Here is a 9,950-nt window from a genome sequence, read left to right as displayed (position 1 = left end):
TTTAATTCTGCACAGAGGAATTATATGCTTACATATTTATCATATTTTTCTAAAGGAAAACCCTTTATCATATTAAGATAATATTTTATAACTCCCTAGGAAATTCCTTAATGTCTCATATATATGATCTCTTCCAAGATCCCAAGGAGAAACTGAGACAAAAGCTGTACTCCATTCTCCTGTTAATTTCCGTATAGACTCATGGAGCGCCATAGCTTCAAACTTCAGGCTGGCAAAGTCCCAATGTGTTAGATATCTGCACCAAGCCCAGACTTGTTATGCGTAAAACAGTAGATAAAATAGATAAAAAAAAATTCTATCACATGAAGACACCTTGGTTCCACTTCCAATTTAACTGTGGAAAATTACAATCCCTCAGGATTGCTGGTCCATTCAATGACTGATATATCGCTGCAGATTTCTGGTAACTCCATCAGCAAGACTATTATATTGATTCTTCTACTTTCTATTTATGGCCACCGATTCCCAACACAATAGCCAACAGTCCAGTTCAGTGAGGTTCCTAGTCAGGCTGGAGGCCATCACTACCTCTCTGAAAGCAACACTTGCTGAGATAATTGAACAGAACAGAGCGCTCAGAGCCGAGCAGACATTAACTCCTTCAGGGAATCAACTATGACTTTGTTTCATCAATGTTTCCGTCATGCAGGCATTGCCCCAGCTTTTTTCTTCCTTTGTGTTTATTTGTTTGTTAGTTAAAAAATTACATTTTAGCCTAAGGTAACCTTTAACTTGTAGAGATCCTCCTGCCTCTGCCTCCTGAAAGCGGGGTTTACAGGTGTGTTCTCCACACCCAGCTTTCCCTGTCTTTCTAACACATCATTGCCACTATGAACAATATTAACCATGAGGTGGTCTACTATATTTTGTTTTCTGCTTTCTATTGACATGATTGAATAAAAACTGCATATGGTGTTTTTCTACTGGAGGTATCAAAACTATGTATCTTCTGGTGTTCAAAAGGATAATGAATTGAGACACTGGGTCATCTGATACTAAATGCAAGTATATTTAAGTATTTCGGAGCATATAAAAACCTTTGGGTTTACACAAATAATCTTAGCATGCATTATTCATTATCAGGAATGATTTACATACTTCCTTGAAAAGGGGGCAATATGTATGAGAAATATGTTGTTTGTTTTAACCATGAGCATTTTGTCCTAGCACCTGAGCCTTCCCTTGCATCCTCTGAATGTGTCTATGTACTCCAATAAATTTATATATATATATATATATATATATATATATATATATATATATATATATATATACATACTACTGTTTTGGAGCAAATTATTTTGGTTTTGAAAACTATTAGTGCCAAGAAAAAGTGATTAAGACATGATTATGAAGTAAAAGGAGAAATCTTTTCTTTGAAAATAAATTAGTGTTACGTGTTGTGAACCGTGATGGAAATGTTGACCTTACGAATAATTTGGTGAGGTTTTAGGAAGCTAAGCTGTAATGTCATAGGAATCCCCTGGGCATCTAACATGAAAGCCACTTTCTACACATCCTATAATGGATTTAACCAAGAAGGCCATTTTCTTTCAGCTGGAGAAGTAATTAGAGATTTAGAGTTTATATTTGTCTCTTTCCACAACCCACCCCAGCTATAAGGTCAAAAGAGAATGCACTTGAGAAGAAACAAATGTAATTCCTATCGGGCTTCCTGGGCAGCCATCCAAGCAAGCCTTTCTCGGTGCACTCTGAAGTATGACAAAGAAGCAGCTTCCCCAGGTGGTGTCCCAGCAAGATGCCTTCACGGTGCAGGAGGAGCTCAGCAAGGAAAGCCGGCCTGGTGAGAAATATTACCGAAGTGATTTGGAGTGATGGCGTTCCAGAGGGGATTGCTTAGATGGAATCCAAAGATCACATAGCTGGACAGCTGGGATGAAGAATCACACTCCCCTCAGATAAAATTCCCCATCCTTTTAGCACGTCCCTCCCAGATGCAGGATTTACAGTATCAGGGCAGCTCGTGCAGTAAAACAGGCTATCTGGCTCCCTTGAGTTATCGTCTTCCTTCTATCTTAAACTTTTTAAAAAGAGATTGAGGACCCATTTATTTTTTGGGGTTTTATATTATAGTCATCAAAATGGAAATAATACCATTTTGAATTCAGACTTCTAATAATTAAAATATGTGTGAAAGAAATATAGTTCTGTTAAGTTTTTCCAATAATTTCATCTTGGGAGAAAAGTTATTGCTTCTTTCAACTCATTGCAAGAACATTTATGGCCATCTACTAACAACACTATTATTTCTGAAGTTCTCCAATAAACATCTTTTTTTTTTAATTTTTAAAACTGTATTTTAATTGCATTTATCCTTTCCATTTCTTCCTTCTAAACACTCATACGTACCTCGCTTTGCTCTCCTTCAAATCTATGCCCTCCTTCATTCAATTGCTATTATAATGAGCATTAGTTTTTAGTGGGCATGACTGTATTCATTTGAATGACTGAGCACCTGTGCGCCATTGTCAATGAGATTGACATGAAGCAGCCATTTCATTTTAAGAGATGCTTACTTTGTAAGCATAAGGGAATTGAGAACACAATTAGCTAACGGTACAAAGTAATGTTTGAGCACTGTGGTGACTACACGGGTGAAATTTTTGTGATTGAGGATTGCCACTCTGTTAACATCAGTCAATTTTACCAATGCCTAAAGAGGCTGGAACTTAAAGTATAATAACTAACACCTATATACCCAGAGTGCACCTGTGTTTTTAGAGACAGTCCTTCTGGGATGCCATTGTAGCTGGAAATGCTGCCTATTCTCTCCTACTTAGCTATTGACCATTCAATTCTTTATTAAGCCAATCAGAATGTGCAGAAGGCAGAGACACATCTTTACAGTGTAAACAAATATTCCACAGAACAGATTAAAAAAAGGAAAAGAAAAATGCTTTCAGCTATTTATATTAGTTTTAGTTTATATTATAAAGGAGTAATGATCTTTGTAAAGAAAATGTATAAAATGATAACTCGTCTACACTCATATTTAGGCAAGATTGCTAGGATATTTGTGCCATTATGTAGGGCTGCAAAAACCAGTAGGAGTCTAGTTATTCATTAACACATCAAGAGGATTATGAGAGGAAGACTGTTCCAGGCAAAACAACAATGATTGTCAAGGTCCTGTCAGTCCAGTGAGTCAGAAAGATATGCAGCTCCTTTTCCTCTAATATCCAGAACAGCATCTGTTAAGTGTATTCTCAGAAGTTGGTGAGTTAGTTTTAATCACTATGGTTCAGACTTGTGATGAGGAGGTGTTGTTAAATTCCTCCGTGAAAAACTGAACAACATCTCTTAGGCTCTTCCAGCCAGGTGAGATTTCCACAGACTCTCGCAGAAGCTCAGCCCTTCTGTGATCGCAGTTTCCATTTCCTCACACTTCCTCCTGCCATGTGGTTTTCACTGTGTTTCTGCCTCCCAGCAGTCGCCTTTTCATCTCAGTCTGTTATCTCAGACTTCTTTTATTTTAAATCGCCTCTGCGAACTTCTTTAATAGACTCAGGGTTTTATTGGATTATATTGAGTGCAAAAAACAGAAGATAAGTTAAATTGATTTGTTTCCTTATGCGTACCCACAAGTAAATGTTCTTTAAAGAGTTTTTAAAATTATTATTATATTATTGTTTATTATATATTTTTATATATAATACGTTATTAAATTATATCATTATTGTTATTATTATTCAGGGTTCTAGATTGTTTTTTGAAGATCCCATATCAGTTTTACTGGGTCAATCCTACAGGTTCTAGAAAAACTAGTATGTCAACTGACCAGAATCGTGTCTTCCATTCTCCTGAGTGCTGGACTTTAGTCTAGACTTTGATCCATACCAGGAGCTAGAATCAAACACATAAATAAGAAAAATGATATGTTGTCACTGATAACATTGACACACACCTACACACAAGCAACAATTTTTTAATTCAGTATGCCTGTGAAGTAATGATCATAAATCTATACAAAGAAAACAATAGATAAATAAGTTTTAAAATGTGTATTTGCAAAGAGGGCACCTGTATTGAGACAAATGTAATTATTTCTGGTCTCCTAAAATTAGTTGGGCTATTTTTAATATTCCATTCAATTATTTTTAGAAAACTGGTTGGAGATAATCAAATATTTTATTATGGATATAAAAGCCAGTATTGAAGGGTGAGAGAAAAAAGAGCAATAGGACAAACCCAGAGTAGACACATGCTTTTCAGAGATAGAGCCATATCTGAGAAAGGTTTTTAACAGATGGAAGGACCTCCCATGCTAAAAGACTGGAAGAATTAATATTGTAAAATGAGCATTCCACTAAAAGCAATTTAAAAATTAAATACAATTCAAATTAAATCACAGAACCATTTATTTTTTTTCACAGACATCGGTAAAACAACCTAAAAACATGTAAAAAGTCACAGAAGGACCCCGGTGACCTGTTACCCTGAAACTGCAGGGAATAAAAGTAGGATTCATAATACTGCTTACAATAAAGAGTATGACATTCTGAATAAGCCTCCAGTACCACAGGGGAAAAGACAAAATCTTTAGCAGACAGGACTTCATGAAACTAAAATGCTTGCTACTGGCGGGAAATGGGCAGTCCACAGAATAGGAGAAAAAGAATGGCAACTATTCATTCAACAGAGGATAGGTCTCTAGCATACAAAAAAGACTAAGAAAACTAAATAAACTAATTAAAAATAGCCATGACAGTGAACAGAAAATTTTCAATAAGTGAAATAGCAATGAATAGGGAACATTAAAATGAGCTCAACGTGCTTAGCCACAGGGGAAAGTAGATTAAAATTACTTTAAAATGCCATCTTAACCTAATCAGAATACCCATTTTCAGAAATACAAATGGTAACAAACGTAGTGAAGGATGTCACGAGAGTGTCAGCTGGTGTAGCCAGTTTGGAAATGAGTGTAGAGATGATATAGAGATGATGGGGAAAAGGGTAGATTATTATGATTAAAAGGTGGTAGAGGATTGAATCTACTTTAATCTAAAACACAACTGTTAATCTCAAAACACTTTACATTGGTGTGGATTTTGGTTTATTGATACAAATTTAAGGTCAATTTTGTTATGCTGCAGCTATGTTTCTACTCTTGCTTAAGGTATTAAGTCTATACAGCTCATTTAAATATGTAACATATAATTAAAAGTAGAGATTAATGGTCATCTATAATAGTCAAACTTATAACCATATTAGCTAGGTTGTTTAGGTATACAAAGATATGTTTCAATTAGATAGGTTATCTGTAAAGACTTCAAAGACATACAGAATATGGCATTTAGAATGTTTTAAGGACTTAGACTTTTCTCAACAGTGAGATACGTCTGCTTCTGGCAGCACCGATTACTTCAAAGAGGATGATGGGCATTGAAGAAACTTGGTATAGAGGTTGCTTCAATGTGGCAAGGCTAGCCATTTGGGCAAGAAAGTGTTCTTTCCTGGACTGTTTGGTGTTATGCTGGATAAACTGTACATGCAGTACCCATGGGAAAATGGCCTCAAACTTTGCCAGAAAAGATGAAACAGTCTGTCTGGTTCCTGCTTGATAAAAGTTGCCAGGCATTCTGTAGGGCACAGAGGACAGTGACTGATGAACTTTGCCAATATAGGTGGACAGTTCTTCAAATTATCTGATTCACTGAGAAGTCTGCCAGATAACCTTGTCTGTAGGCTGAAGATGGGTGCCCCAACGTTACAGAAGAACTTTGGGGTGACTGTCAAGGCATACAGATGTTTATGTCATTTCTAGAGTTTTGAAAGTTGCTTGCAATGTACTTTTTGTTTGGTCAGGTAATTTTATATCCTTCTGGAGTCTTTGATACAGTTAAAGATTAAATAGTTATAATTATAATCCTTTCAAATCTTAGCTAAGGGCATATTAGGTACAAGACTTAGACTCATCAGGAAAGGACAACTATGGGAGTAATCTCTGTAATTTGCCAATTACCTGTGGTCTGAACATCTAGAATGTGTTTCTTACTTTATGTCGTCCTTGGATGTAGTCCATTTTTGTTTATACTATTGCCTTTTCTTTCTTCTCGACAATACTTGTTAATTGTTTTTGTTGTATATACTTTTATGTTAGGATTAGAACCTTCTTAATTAGACAAAAAAGTTGAAATGTTGTGGGGATTTTGCCATTCGATCTAATGACCAATGGAAGGAAGGGGTTGGTTTGATGGGTGTGGTTTTCTCTGAGGATGCATGGCTCCTTAGGAAATGAGGGAAAGGAGTCATACGCTCTGTTTTGGACATGGAAGCCTTCCTGACAACCCATCTTGGTTACCTGGTCTGGAAGTTTCTGAAGGGGCATTACAAGTTTCTCCATCTTTCCCTGGTGGATGAAGAGGTAGTGGCCCTGCTTTGTTCTGTATTTGTGAATGTGTTATTTCCATTTCATCCTTTAAATAAGTCCTGATCCAAGACTTTCATAGTCTGTAACTTTAGTAGCAAAATTACAGTTGTGAAGTAAAAGCAAAACTGATTATTTAGTTAGGGGTCATCACAGCATGAGGAACTGTATTAAGGAGACACAGCATTAGGAAGGTTGAAAACCAACGTGCTAGGAGAGTTAGGAGGAAAACTTCCATAAATAATGCCTGGAGATAAAGCAACAACTGCATGCCACAGAAAAGGGGATTAAATTGTAAGGATGTCTTATAAAGAAAGCACAATACATGGTGCAAATAAGCCAGATCTGCACATGATAGAAATCAAACTCAATGCAGAGGGACATACAAATTTGTATAGACATATATACATATTTGGAAATATCACACAAAAATGTACTAAAATTATTTATTTTTTAAGAAAAGATAGACTGTAGCTCAGCTAATAGAACACTTGCCAACAGGCTCAAAGCCCCGACTTTGATCCCTAGCACTGAAAAAGTTTTGGTGTAGTGTCACTTGACTATACAATGAGAACTTGGAATTTGGAGGTAGAGGAACAAAGTCATCCTGAATTAAACAGCAACTTTATACTGAGCCAGGTTACCTGAGACCCCATGTTAAGAAAAATATAAATACAATAAATCTGAAAAACATAATTGTGGAATTTATTGAAAGCCATTAAACCAAATTTGAACATCTTTTGAAATGCAAACCTGAGTTGAAATCAAAGAAGAAGATTCATTTCTTTAATGGAACATCAGACAGTGCTGATCAAAACAAAATACCTTCATGTGTTAAAAGGAAAAAAAAATGTACCAAATACCCTCAGGCAAAATTACTCTGCTACATGATGATTTTTTTAAGTAATGCATGTAGACAAAAACATATGACTTTCAACAGCATGAAATTATAGGAGCAAGTATCAATTTTGAAGAGAGTGATTATCACTCTTGACTTTCATCTCCCATCAAGTGGTTCTGTCTGAATAAACGAGACAGAAAGATTGCCTCAGATATTTGTTGGCTTAGAGAACATATGCCATCTGTTTCTTTTTCCTCATCTTCTTTCCTCAACAAACTTGGAATCATACTCCAAATAATCAATAAATGTCTGGACACATGGTGTGAGCTGCACTCATCTAAAACTCTAAGGATAGGTGTTTAGATGGCAGCGAGGAACTATACTGGCTTGGGAACTTGTGAGGAGCAAGTAGTGATGAACTCATGAGTGGCTGGATAAGTTTACAGTACAATGCTTGAATTTCTTCCTGTGAGTGGGGTTTAAGTCCAGTTAGGTGGCTGTTGGTTACTACTAAGAGATAAGTGTCACTATTGCATCGTTGAGTGTGTCTTCCCACACTGCTCGTTGTGTGGTTCATAGGCTTCAGAGCTCAGTTAAGAATGAACTGTTTTTCTTCCTTGGCAGCTTGCATAGCATCTTCGGATGCTATTAGGGATAGTCATCACAGAAGATGATTCGAGGTTAGTCCAAGACCAGTATCTAAAGTGGATGCTGTCTTCAACAATAAAGACTAACCTTCAAAATCTGAAAGGTATCAAGAGCAACAGAAATTGCCTATATTATTTTTTAATCTTGTAGACTTGATTGACCAACAACCTGAAGGATGGGTCCCATGCTTGCCCCTGCAATTTTTTGCTAGATATTCTGTGGGTTTTAGGGTAGTATTATCATCAATGAGTGTTGTAAAAAGGAGTGTCAGGCCACTTCCCACCACCCGGCTCCCGACTGCCTTGATAGCTTATACCCCGAAATAACAACACACAAGTTGTATTCATTTAAATACTGCCTGGCCCATTAGTTCTAGCCTCTTACTGGCCAACTCTCACATCTTGATTCAACCCATTTCTAATAATCTGTATGTTACCACGGGGTCATGGCTTATTGCAAAAGATTCAGCATGTCTAACCTGGTGGCTGGCTCCATGGTGGCAATCTCTGACCCTGCTTTCTTCCACCCAGAATTCAGTTCTGTCTACTCCGCCTACCTATGTTCTGCCCTATCAGGCCAAGCAGTTTCTTTATTAATTAACCAATGAAAGAAACACACAGATAGAAGACCCTCCTACACCAAAAGAATACAACGCATCATATGTGTTTGTGTGTGTGTGTGTGTGTGTGTGTGTGTGTATAATCTTTAAATAAACATGAAGTAATGTCTCTGTGGAAGCTTTTCACATACCCTTAGTGTTACTTATCCCGTTTCCTCTTACTTCTCTTGCCCTTGCCATTTGATGCCCCCCTGGTTTCCCTCCCCCACATTTCTTTTACAGTACCTATGTTCTACCGTTTCCCTTGTGACAGCTGTTTCTTCTCTCCCCCTTAGTTTATTTTTATCTTCCTGGTGTCTGATGCTAACCTATATTATAGATTATATGTTTTATATTATATATTGCATATATCTAAAGGTTGGAGCTAGGATCCACAAATAAGGAAGAATATACAGCATTTATCATTATGGGTCTGTGTTACATCACTCAATAAAATACTTTCTTGTTCTTTCCATTTACCAGCAAATTTTATGATTTAGTTTTTCTTTTTCTTTTTTTTTTTTTGAGACACACGAAGCTGTTTAATTAGGTTGTTAGCAATTTAGAAAACCAGTTTGTGAGGATACATCCCGTTCGTCAGAGAGAACTGAGAGCGCAGGTAGCCCTGCAGCTGAGGAACAGCTTTGATCTTTGGAAGAATCTGTGAGTCCACCGTTTTCTGATCAGCCTTGCGCTGCTCTGTAATCTCATATTTCTCCTTCTCTGTGTCAAAGATCTCACCCTCCTGGTGCCTGGGCTTACGCAGCTGTTTTTTCTTGAAGCAAGCATCAGTCAGGTGTTTGGGGATTTTAACTGTGCTGATATCAACTTTTGTAGAGGTGGCGATGACAAACTTCTGATGTGTTCTTCTGAGAGGAACTCTGTTGAGGGCAAGAGGTCCTGTCACAAGCAGTAAACCACTGCCCAGTTGCTTCAGGAAAACCACTCTCTTGCCCCTGTGGCGCCCGGTGAGGATGATGAGGACAGTCCCAGGAGTGATGCTAGCACGCAGGCGTCTCACGTGCTGACTGAAGGGCTTTTTGCCATGGCTCAGCAGCTTCCGAGGCACATCTTCGGTAGGATAATACCTGGGCATTTTTCGAAGCGTAACCACCCGGGTACCGCCATTCTTGTCACCACCAACTGGTTTTGTGACAGTAACAAGGACCTTTTCCTTTTTTTTCTTCTTTTCAACCTTGGTTTTTGCAGCTGTGTATTTCCTTTTGTACATGGCCTTTCTGGAATACATAGCAGATCGTGAGTACCTGCCAATTCCTCTAACAAGGACTGGATTTCGGCTGCAATGGGGCTTCCCCTTCTTGAGCTTTTTAGCCTTAGGGTCACCCTTTTTGGCTGCCCCAGCAGCAGGGGCATCACTGCCAGCCTTCTTGGCTGCAGGTTTCTTCTCTTTTGTATCAGGTTTATCGGCTTTTTCACCCGCCATCTTGCAAGAT

The 9,950-nt window shown here is 37.7% G+C and overlaps 1 pseudogene; it reads right to left on the bottom strand.

Annotated features, from left to right (window-relative positions):
* Positions 1–9,033: 9,033 nt before the first annotated feature.
* Positions 9,034–9,950, bottom strand: LOC125412962 (large ribosomal subunit protein eL6 pseudogene; annotated as a pseudogene).

This window comes from Myodes glareolus, chromosome 2, assembly GCF_982192425.1.
Source record: "Myodes glareolus chromosome 2, mMyoGla1.1, whole genome shotgun sequence".
Taxonomy (NCBI): Eukaryota; Metazoa; Chordata; class Mammalia; order Rodentia; family Cricetidae; genus Myodes; species Myodes glareolus.
The sequence above is the reverse complement of the archived record's forward strand: the minus strand, read 5'-3'. Positions and strand labels throughout refer to the sequence as shown.